Genomic DNA, 10,000 nt, shown 5'->3' with positions numbered 1-10,000 from the left:
GTTTATTTGCTTTTAGCTTTTGTTTAACAAAAGCACATGAGTAAGATATTTGCCATAAGAAGTTGTCAGATCCATGAGTAACTACTATTTTTTTTCAAAAAAAAAAAAAAAAAAGAACTTCTCAGTGAAGAGGGGTACAGACATAAAATTAAATAGGACACTGTTCTACAGGAAAGACTGTGCTTTGTTTGAATGTACATGGGCCTACTTCTTTTACGGAAAAAAAAAAATAGTTCTAAAAAGATTTTTTTATAGCTTTTTACAGTTTCTACAATACAAACAAATGTAACTGCTTCCCAGCATCTTCAGTAATGCTACTTGATTGGTCTGATGAAGACATAAGACAATTTCAGTGTTAATTCATGACTGATCAAATACTTGTATATACTCATTCATACTGCAACATGCATGTTATGAGTTGAAATCTAACTCTGCAACATCTGTCTGATTAGCTCTAGTTTATAATTCTATATCAATAGGTATACTAGACACAAAATGAAGCTCCTTTCAGAAGTCCTGAGTAGGTCTAAGAAATCAATGGAAGCTCTTCTCCAGCTCTTGCGAATAGGAAGCCTGCATAAACCAGAAATATGCCCCAGCAGACACTACTTTCACCAATCCATCTTTCTATCTCTCACCAATGCATCAAAAAAAATCCCTCAGAATAGCGCACATTTGTGCTGTTCAAATTCAGGCTGTTTGGCCAGATTTAGGCCCACAGAAACAGACAGATTCATGCTATGCAGGAACTGGTGGGTTTTTTTCTTTTTCAGAAAACTGGTCTGTGTTTCCAGAAAACACATCTTGCAAGTACAACATGAGCTCAGTGTTTGGGCAATCCAATTGCATAGACAACTCTAGAAAGATCTTCAGAAACATTTACATATATTTCAAAGTATGGTATGCTTAATATGCATGGCCTTATAATTTGGTTCTAGATGTCCAGATATTAGTGATTTCAATTTTATTTCTTTAAAAAAAAATGTTAATGCCAAATAGTTACTACTAGAATAATAATGAGCAGCGTCTAAGCACTTTTCACACTTCAGAATTTTAGCTGACACGTAAAGATGTAGTTTATTTTTCTTTTTCAAATAGTAAAAAAACAATATTCTCCTCAATTTCACTGAACTTTTGAGAACTGAAGCAATATGTTTATAATAGAGATAGGAAAAGCTTAATCTGCACTTACCTCTGGTTCAGACAGCCAGCAGTGACAATCCTGCTTTCCTTGTCAAGTTTCAAGAACTTGCAATCCTTAATTTAAACACTTGAGAAATCTATGGAGCCTGTCAGTCTAGTTAATGAAGCCTCCTCGTTCCCCTTTTTTAAACAAAATCTGACTTTTTTAAAGACCACTTAAGGCATATCTCTGATTATACAAACAGGTTCTGTCCTAGAAGAATGAATAATCCAATAATACCTCTTTTGACTTGTTTCCTTCACCACCCCCAATCATTCTTGAAAGGCATATAGCTTCTTTAAAAGTAAGGAGCTACTAAAAATAGTCTGGTCTAAGATATACAAGAGATATATGCCATTTTCAATACAAAGAGTTTAACATTGCTTTGATTGGAGGGCTTCTTGATCTTGCATCATTTTTTTAGAATTGTGTTTATGAAAACATAATAAATTAATGACTGCTTAATATTCCATTACATAGCTGTGAAAATAGGCTCTTTTTTCCAGGTATTTACAGTGAGTGAAGCTACTTGCTCAGCACCACAAAGCAAATGTGAGAAGGGGCACATAAGATGATACAAATATTGCTAAAATGCATTCAGTTGCTCAGAAAGTTAGACTCGCCTAATTAGGTAGGTGTTGGCACCTAGACTTTTGAAGTCTTAACCTCAGTTCTCTAGACTTCTTAAAGTAATTTATTTAACAGGGAATCAGATGCTCAAAATAAGACTGATATCTCACTATGCTAAATGCTATGAAATATACACTGACATTCCTTTACCAATGAATTTGCAATCTCCCCAGGACAAAACACAATAAATGATTTTACACATGGTATAAGGAAACCTATGTATTTTTTTTTCCTTCTGTTTTGTATTCTAATTGGAGAAGTGAAGTAGGAGAAAAACATATAGGAGTGGCAGAAATGTACGTTCACATAGTTCAATTGTTTATATAGCTGTTAGAAAAGTAGGTAAAATCATTAAATACTCATGATTGAATTGGCTACCCAGAGGGAATTGCCAACACTGATAATAATTCGTGTTCCTCTCATGGTAGAAAAGAATCTTGTGACAAAATGTGGATGTGAACATTAATGACACAGTATGCATTAGTACAGACAACGGAGAACAGTAAAAAAACATGAAAGAGTCTATGTTGCTTGACTACCGAGGCTAGCATCAATCTGGTAATGTAATTACAGTCAAGCCTGGGCAGAATCAGGGACAAGTAGGACTAGAGAATCTGAGAATAAGTTTAAATGTAAAAGGGGTGGAGCTACAACAGGATCTGCGTATAATGTAATGGGGACAGGATTAGGGGTCAGAAGAACTGCATTAGCCAGAAGTGTCTTGAATATGTCTTAGGAATGGGAAGCTGATTATATTCAAGAAGATTACTCTAGATGTCAAGCTGGGGCGGGGACCAGAGCAGACGATGAGAAATACAAAAGTGGAAACTCTTTGGTGAAACCAGGCATAGATTGGGTTTCGTAGTGTTAGAGAGGCATGGATGGCAAGATAGGATTACTATCATAAGACTGCTGAGAGAGGTAGAAGACAAATACAAAGATGGCACCTCATTTCCTCATTTGATAAGAATGTCAATAGATCATGTCAGAATAAAAAACAAATACAGGATAAAAAGTAGAGTGGAAAAGAAGGGAGTTTGAATTAAGAACATAAAAATGGTACCATCTCCTATGTGAAGATCTCTTGTATGAAGATCAGCAGAACATGTTAGATCTGATCCTAACAGCTTTCTGAAAGTTCTCTTTAATAGACCTGTGACTACATGGCTTAGACCTAACATTCTTTATTCCAAAGTGTGAGAAGGACTCAAATGTAATATCATAAGACAGAGTAATCACATTTTCAAAGTTTTTCATATATGGGAGTATGTGTGTAGATTTGCACATTACATTCACTCATAGGAGTTTTTGAAACCAGACTTCTGGGTGCATCATGTTTGTCAAGCTGTGGAAGGCTTAAATCTAGATGCATAGCTTGATATCTCCTTTAATTGTCAGAAGGATTACCTTGAAAGTTTTACAATTCAGTTAATCTTGTTGATAAGGATGTTCTATGCATGTCCTGAGCACATTAACCCCAATTCTCTAAAGAGTTGAGTATATCTTATTTGAAAAGACAACATTTTAATATCCAATATGAAATTGATGAATTTCCCTTCAATTGGTGCAACTTCCTTCTCACTGAAAATTATCATCATGAGGCCTAGTGAAGACAGACTACTTTCAGGCTATAGGACAGTGGTGGTTACAAGCTCCCAGTCAAAACAAAAAAGTTTGCCTACAAAGTCCTACTTCTATGCCAGGAGATGTTCTTATGGTATTGAAATCACAGTTCAAAATCAGGAATGAATTTCTAACTTGGACTGAAATTAAAACAGAATGTCAATCACCAGAAAGCCTATACAAGAGACTGTTTCAGGAGCAAGTCTACTCATTTTCATCTATGCTATTGCTTCCTCTTATCATTCCCTTAGCTTCTGGAACTGGCAAACACTTTGCCCATTTGCTTGATATGCGTCAATCTGCTAGCATTTATGTCTGTCATGTTTTAACTCTTTCTCTTACTGACTGCTTTAGCTACTAAAAAGGCTACAAAGATAATTGATCCTTAGAGGACTTCATGACTAGAGAGATCTGAAGTCGGTGGTTTGGATGTGTCTCTCAATAAGGCTTACAACAATCTGAGGCGAATCCCCCTAGCCCTTGTGCAAACTGCTGTCTGTAGCTTCCTTGGGTCGATTGCTGCAGACAGGTCCAGGAGATTGAGGATAAAAGTCTGCCCTTCACCCAGAAACAGCAGATCACTGGCCATGAGTTCACAAATGCCATTTTTTTCTCTCCACGTGCTGACCTGAAATACAGATTGTGCTAGCCTAGTGTATTGATTCCAGTTTCCTCTCTGACTAGTCTCTCCCTGAGCATACTCCAAAATGAAAGGTTTGAAACTGGCTCGTAGCTAATGTGATGCAGTTTCTTCACTGAGAAAATAAAGGGACCTGCCCTAACAGGGCCATTGATTAATTTAGCCAAGCAAAATGTGGTTGCTGAGGATAACTAATGCCACAGGTCAGAGGCAGAGGTCAGCATGAAACCATGTTTAGGTTTCCATTACCACCAGAGATGTAAATTTGATTTCTGTAACGAAGGCCAAGGTGTTTCTTGGTCAGCAGACAGGGGTAAATCACTGCAACATACAAAACCTGCTCCTTAGAGGTCCCACCTCATCTCCTGGAAGGACATGATAACCCAAAGTGTGTACACAATACACATTTGGGACAACAGCATGATGCCACAGGTCATTCTTAACACCAGCAGAGGAATAAGGGAGTGAAGCCCTAAACCTATGCATCACATGTAGGTAGATATATAATTGCAACTCTAATGTGGTAGCTGAATCAGGCACTTATTAGATCCACTGAGCTAAAATTATTCACTTAAAACCAGTGCATTCCTGCTGAAGTCAACAACGTAACAGACTTAAGTCAATACAGAACATGGTATATTGTATTTCACATACATATTTAAAGCAGTGTGTCTTTGCATGGTCGTTTGCAGCTGCATTACATGAATACCTACGTTCCTGCTGATGTAATTCTCTTGAAAGGTATAAATAATAGATATTCTTCATAAGCAGTTGACCCCCTGGAAAGAGAAAGGGAGTAAGAGCTACCTTGCACAATTCAGCTTGCACTTGCACTCAAAGTCACTGGATAAAAATCAGTTAGGGGAATGCCTGCAATGTGTCATAGTCTGCTGCCTCCAGTGTCACTCTGGTCACCAGCACCAAGGCGTTTACTACATAGAAAAGACCGGGGTGGAAAACAGTTGAAATAATGCAGCTTGTTAAACTACTACTTTTCAAGTCTTTGGGGGCACTTTTATTTTTTATTTTTATTTTTTTATTTTTTTACCAGGAACAATCATGCTGTAACAGAAGAGGCCTTTGGCATCTAAACAAGTGTGATGCCGCTTCCTTTTTCACAGCCAGCTAAAAGAATAAATATCTTTTATGTGGTACATAGGCTCCACCAAATCAGAGATTCAGATAATCCTAAATTCCCTTAAAGACTTCATTCTACCTAAGCACAATACAAAACAAATGCAGAACAATGAAGCCAAGATTTTCTTTGAAAATGGCTCCTAGGCTTTGCCAAGGTAAAATAAAATAATAAAATAAAATGGCTAGACTTTATTTACCACTCTTACTGATGGATCTGGTATATATGTACACTGGTAACTGCTTCTGATCTGCAGCATTACCTTATCAAGATAGCTGTTGTTTTACATATTTTGGAGGTCTAACTTGTGTCTGCTATGGATTTGCTAGGTCTAGGCAGACGGGAGCTATGGCATTTTTCTTCTAAAATGCTTATCTGAGAAGAGAATTTAGCTTTTAATTTTCAATGAAAGCCTGCATCTTTCATCTTTTCCATGCCATAGACATTTCATCCTTTCTACAAAGAAGAAATACTTTCTAGGAATACTTTTTCTTTAAAGATACTAAGATACAGCACTATAACCTTTAAGACCGCTATTACCACCATACAGAAGTAAAGCACAAAGAATGCTAGTCTAGTTTTAATCACTGAATCAGGCTTAGGTCTGCACCAGTAAGGGTTAGAAGAAAGCACTTATTTGCTTTGTCTTCAATTGTGCTCTAACCACTGGAACAAAAATAGACAGTATAAAGAAAAACAATCGCATCCAACATGAAAGAAGCATCCAAGCAATATTAAAGTTGCATCCAAGTTTCATGAAAGAAGCATCCAAGCAATATTGAAGTTTCAGCCTTATAACTGAGAAATGCACATGCTTAAATCACTTAATACTCTTGAAAAATATCATCTTAAATTTGGTACACTGGAAATGAAAAGAAACGCATACTCATTTCTAGTTCAGCAGAAAGATGAGAAAACAAGTCCTTTGTCCTTCCTCACCCAAACAAATTTATTACAGAGCAAGTGCAACCTAATATTATACTCACAGCCTGAGATAAAGTCTTAGTTTTTTTAACACATTGATGTCAATAGAGTATTAGTCTGGATTTGCATCTTTGTAACTGAGATGAGTCTTCAGCCTGCTGTACACAGTATAATTTTTTTTGCCTCCCTTATGGTTAGTTATAGTATAAACATATCCTACCTCTTTCATACAGCCACCTGCCATTTTTGCTTTATTGCTGCCAGAAGGTTTAAAGGCATGCTTTTAAATATCTTGAAAGTTTCCTGTTGATAAGAAAAGGTGGTTTTAGCACTTTTAAGTAAACAGTAACGCACAAACATCACAAATCATGCTTTTTGATAGAATCTATATTAGCTGCATGATGCATAAGGGAAACTACTGTGTGGGGAGGAGGGGAAAAAAAAAAACCTCAGTTTTTCTCAGGGAGACCTAACAAGAAATAGTTGCAAAACCTGGGCTGGATATATACTGCTCTATATCAAAACAATTAAGTCAGAGTTTGAAATGGTCTTTGTAAATTTTTTATCTTGGTAGGAACCACTGGGCAGCTCTTCAGATGAGATAGCAGTAGACAGATTACAACTCCCATGGATAATAGCTAATTTAGCTATCTAAAAAAATATTCTATTCCAAAATCTCTACCTTAAATGGAAAAAAATATCCACTATGTCCAAGAAAACAATTGAAAAACATTAACACAAATAAACACTTCTTAAAAGTCACTGCGGTGCTCTGAAAGGGTGATTCCAGTATAACTTCTGGAATAATACTGCCATTTCTGGATAGCTGGCACATTAAGGCTAAAATAATTGCCATCATAGCAAATCATTGCTATATGTTTAAAAATCTGTAATACAAAACAAATCCATTCAACAGACAGCAAGTTAAACCATAGGTGACCCAAATAGAATAGGTTTATTATAAATCATTGGTACTATGCTTTGATTCAGACTCTAAACATGACCTCCTGCCTGGATACCTACAAATACAACCCCCCTGTCAAGAATCACAGCTTCAGGGTGTCGGCAGAAAACCAGATGCACGTTTTACATAAAGCCCAAACTGACAAGTGGCAAATTTATAGCCTCTGTGTTTGGAACTGTTCTTAGAAATATACGAAGTACAATTAAGATAACCTCTTGGAAGAAAAGTGAGTCACACCCAAGGGTGAATATTCATAGCAAAAGATTCAAGATACATTTAATCTTTTCTCTCATCATTTGAGAGATCTCTATGAAAAGCTTCTCATTTTTAATATTTTTCAGAATATGTTTCAAATGTTCCTTTGACTAGCTGAACAGCATAGTACAGTTGCTACTTCTGAACTAGATGACTAATATATTATAACCTGAGAATAGATACTAGGTACCTGTATTTATATCAAGACTCTTGTACCTAGACTTCCACAAAACCTTTCCTTATGTACAGAAGTACTGGCCAGACAATATTCTTTGAAGAAAGCTAGCTAGTATTTGTAGATGAAATCACTTGTAAATGAGTACATAGCTGGTTGAAAAACTCTACTTATTGAGTAGTTACCCATGACTGACATTCAGAATAGAAGAGCTCTTCAAACTGCTGGAGGGATTGGTGGAATTCAGTTGGAATTCACATTAACAGTTTAAGCTACTTTCATAAGGTTGGTATAGAGCAACAAACAAATAGGGAGACTGAGTACTTGGGCAGAGAGATCCTAATTTGAAATGACCTTGATACACTGGAGAAATGGGCTCAAAACAGCGAGGTGAAATTCAACAGAGGCAAGTGCAAAGTGCTGCACTTAAAATGGAAAAATTAAATAAAACTGGGTATAACAGACCCAGATTAGACCTGTATAAAATAGTCCGGGACCTGTGGTGAAACTGTATCAAAGCTGTAGCTTGTTTCAGGGAGACCGGGGGAAAAAAAAATAAAAAGGCACCATGGAAGAATTAATGGAAGACTTCCTCTACTCAGTGATGAAAAGGCCTCTGCTGAAGTAGCAGATCACAGACATGAAATTACAGGAAGATGAGAGAAAATCAACACAAAGGCAAAAGGAAACATTTGGATCTGGCCTTGTTTGACGTTTAATCTACTTTGAATGAGGCTGCTGCCACAGAAGATTCCCACATCTGTCCATATATTCCTGCTTCATTCATGTCTGATCTAGTGACTAGGAGGCTACGAGCTGGTTCCTCATCTGAACTAGCCCACCAAACTATACATTATGAGACTACATGATTATCTGTTCTGGTTCTAATGGAAAAGTCAGACAGAAAAACACCAGAATCCACTGTAGAGTGAGCTGGGCTGGGTCACTCAGCAGCAACCTTCAACAGTGCCAAAGGAAACTCAGCAAAACTGTGCTCTGAGGCTGCACATCTGCAGGGCTGTCCTGTCAGCTTGCTGCCTTCTCCCCACATCTCGTCTCTCACTCCTCTTCTACCTTGGATTATGCGATCATGCCCACTCCTTTGCACTGTCTTTGTTGCTTACTGGAGTCCTTCATCAGCCTCTTTGGATTACAAACCCAAGGGAAAATTCTCTAACCTTTTGTTTTCTGAGGCATGCTTTTTAGGATGCTAACATATATGTCCCATAGGCATCCATGCCTTGCTCCAGGAAAGACCCAGAACATGAGCAGGCAGGAGAGAGGGATACCATTCTAACACAGCTATTTCAAAGAGATGACATCCATTATCCAAATATCAAGATAGACAGCACAATTCATAAAAATGTATTCAGATATGCAAAAGAAAAAGATCCCCAGCTATCCATCTGTAATTCAAACAACATTTGCTCATATAACTCATTCATCTGGACAATTTACAAAATTGGCCTGGCTGTGGTACTATTTGCATGATAACAACAGCTGACAAAAGTTCTGGGAGCAAGAAGGATGACTCTATGACTAAGGCCTGAAGCTAAATTGGACAGTCAAGAACCTCCCTTCTCACGGGGTGATAACAAACATTTTATCTGAACAGAAAATGGTTATTTTCAGAGGAACCTAAAAAGAGCAATTAGGCTTAATAGGGTGAAGGTGTAAAACTAGGTCCTAGAAGAAAAGTTAACTGTGTTGTTTCTTCTCACCTTTCTCTCTCATTTACTAAAACTTAGAAGCAGCAAGCTATCACCTGTGCTTAATTTCACACTTGTTAGCTGGCTGCCCTGTAGCAGCAGTGCTAGACGTCACACACTGCACCTACATGCCACCTCTGCCCACAGCATCAGAAAACCAGGTGCACCAACAAAAACAGCGGGAAACGCCCTGGGTACCCATTTCCACCTCATCCTTATTCAGCTCCTTCTGGTATCAGAGTTGTCCCAGTTCTTGCAGGAGCAGTCTGTTAACTCACATGCTGAACTAGTCTGAGTTTAACATTGGGGAAAGAAAAATCAAGGTCCTATCAGTATAAGTCTAACTTAGGAAAGGAAACTGCATCAGAAAAGGAGGGGTAAATGTGGGGAAAGGGTAACAAATTCTTGTGGAGACCTCCCTATCAAAACCAGTGTCTTGTGAAACTACGGTCTCAGCCATCATCCTGCACTATTAAATAAATGACAAAATTAGAATAAGAGGAATGCTCCATCTATTTACTTGGGGTATTTTCACTCTGCAGCAGTGTAATTCAGAAAAATTTGGGTTATGGTAAGATTTTTCAAGCTGTGATAGCAACATTATAGTAGAGAAAGATTGAGATTCATCTCAAATGGCAGGGGTGGTATATTTATCCTCATCACAAAAATTTGGGGATTGTGAGTTCTTTTTTCCCCTCTGTATCTTCAAAAGACAAAAAAAAAAAAAAAAAAAAAAAGCTAAAACTTCCATTTAAGTGGAAA

General features: G+C 37.4%; 1 long non-coding RNA gene across 1 annotated transcript; it reads left to right on the top strand.

The window, feature by feature from the left end:
• Positions 1-1,761: 1,761 nt before the first annotated feature.
• On the top strand, positions 1,762-5,181 carry LOC112944177. The gene is made up of 2 exons (XR_003248728.1): positions 1,762-1,814; positions 5,128-5,181. It is a non-coding gene; the product is annotated as an uncharacterized LOC112944177 (long non-coding RNA).
• Positions 5,182-10,000: the final 4,819 nt, after the last annotated feature.

The sequence above is a fragment of the Nothoprocta perdicaria genome, unplaced genomic scaffold, assembly GCF_003342845.1.
Source record: "Nothoprocta perdicaria isolate Ctin4 unplaced genomic scaffold, notPer1 scaffold_161, whole genome shotgun sequence".
NCBI lineage: Eukaryota > Metazoa > Chordata > Aves > Tinamiformes > Tinamidae > Nothoprocta > Nothoprocta perdicaria.
Note: the sequence above shows the minus strand (reverse complement) of the source record. Positions and strands in the feature narration are given on the sequence as shown.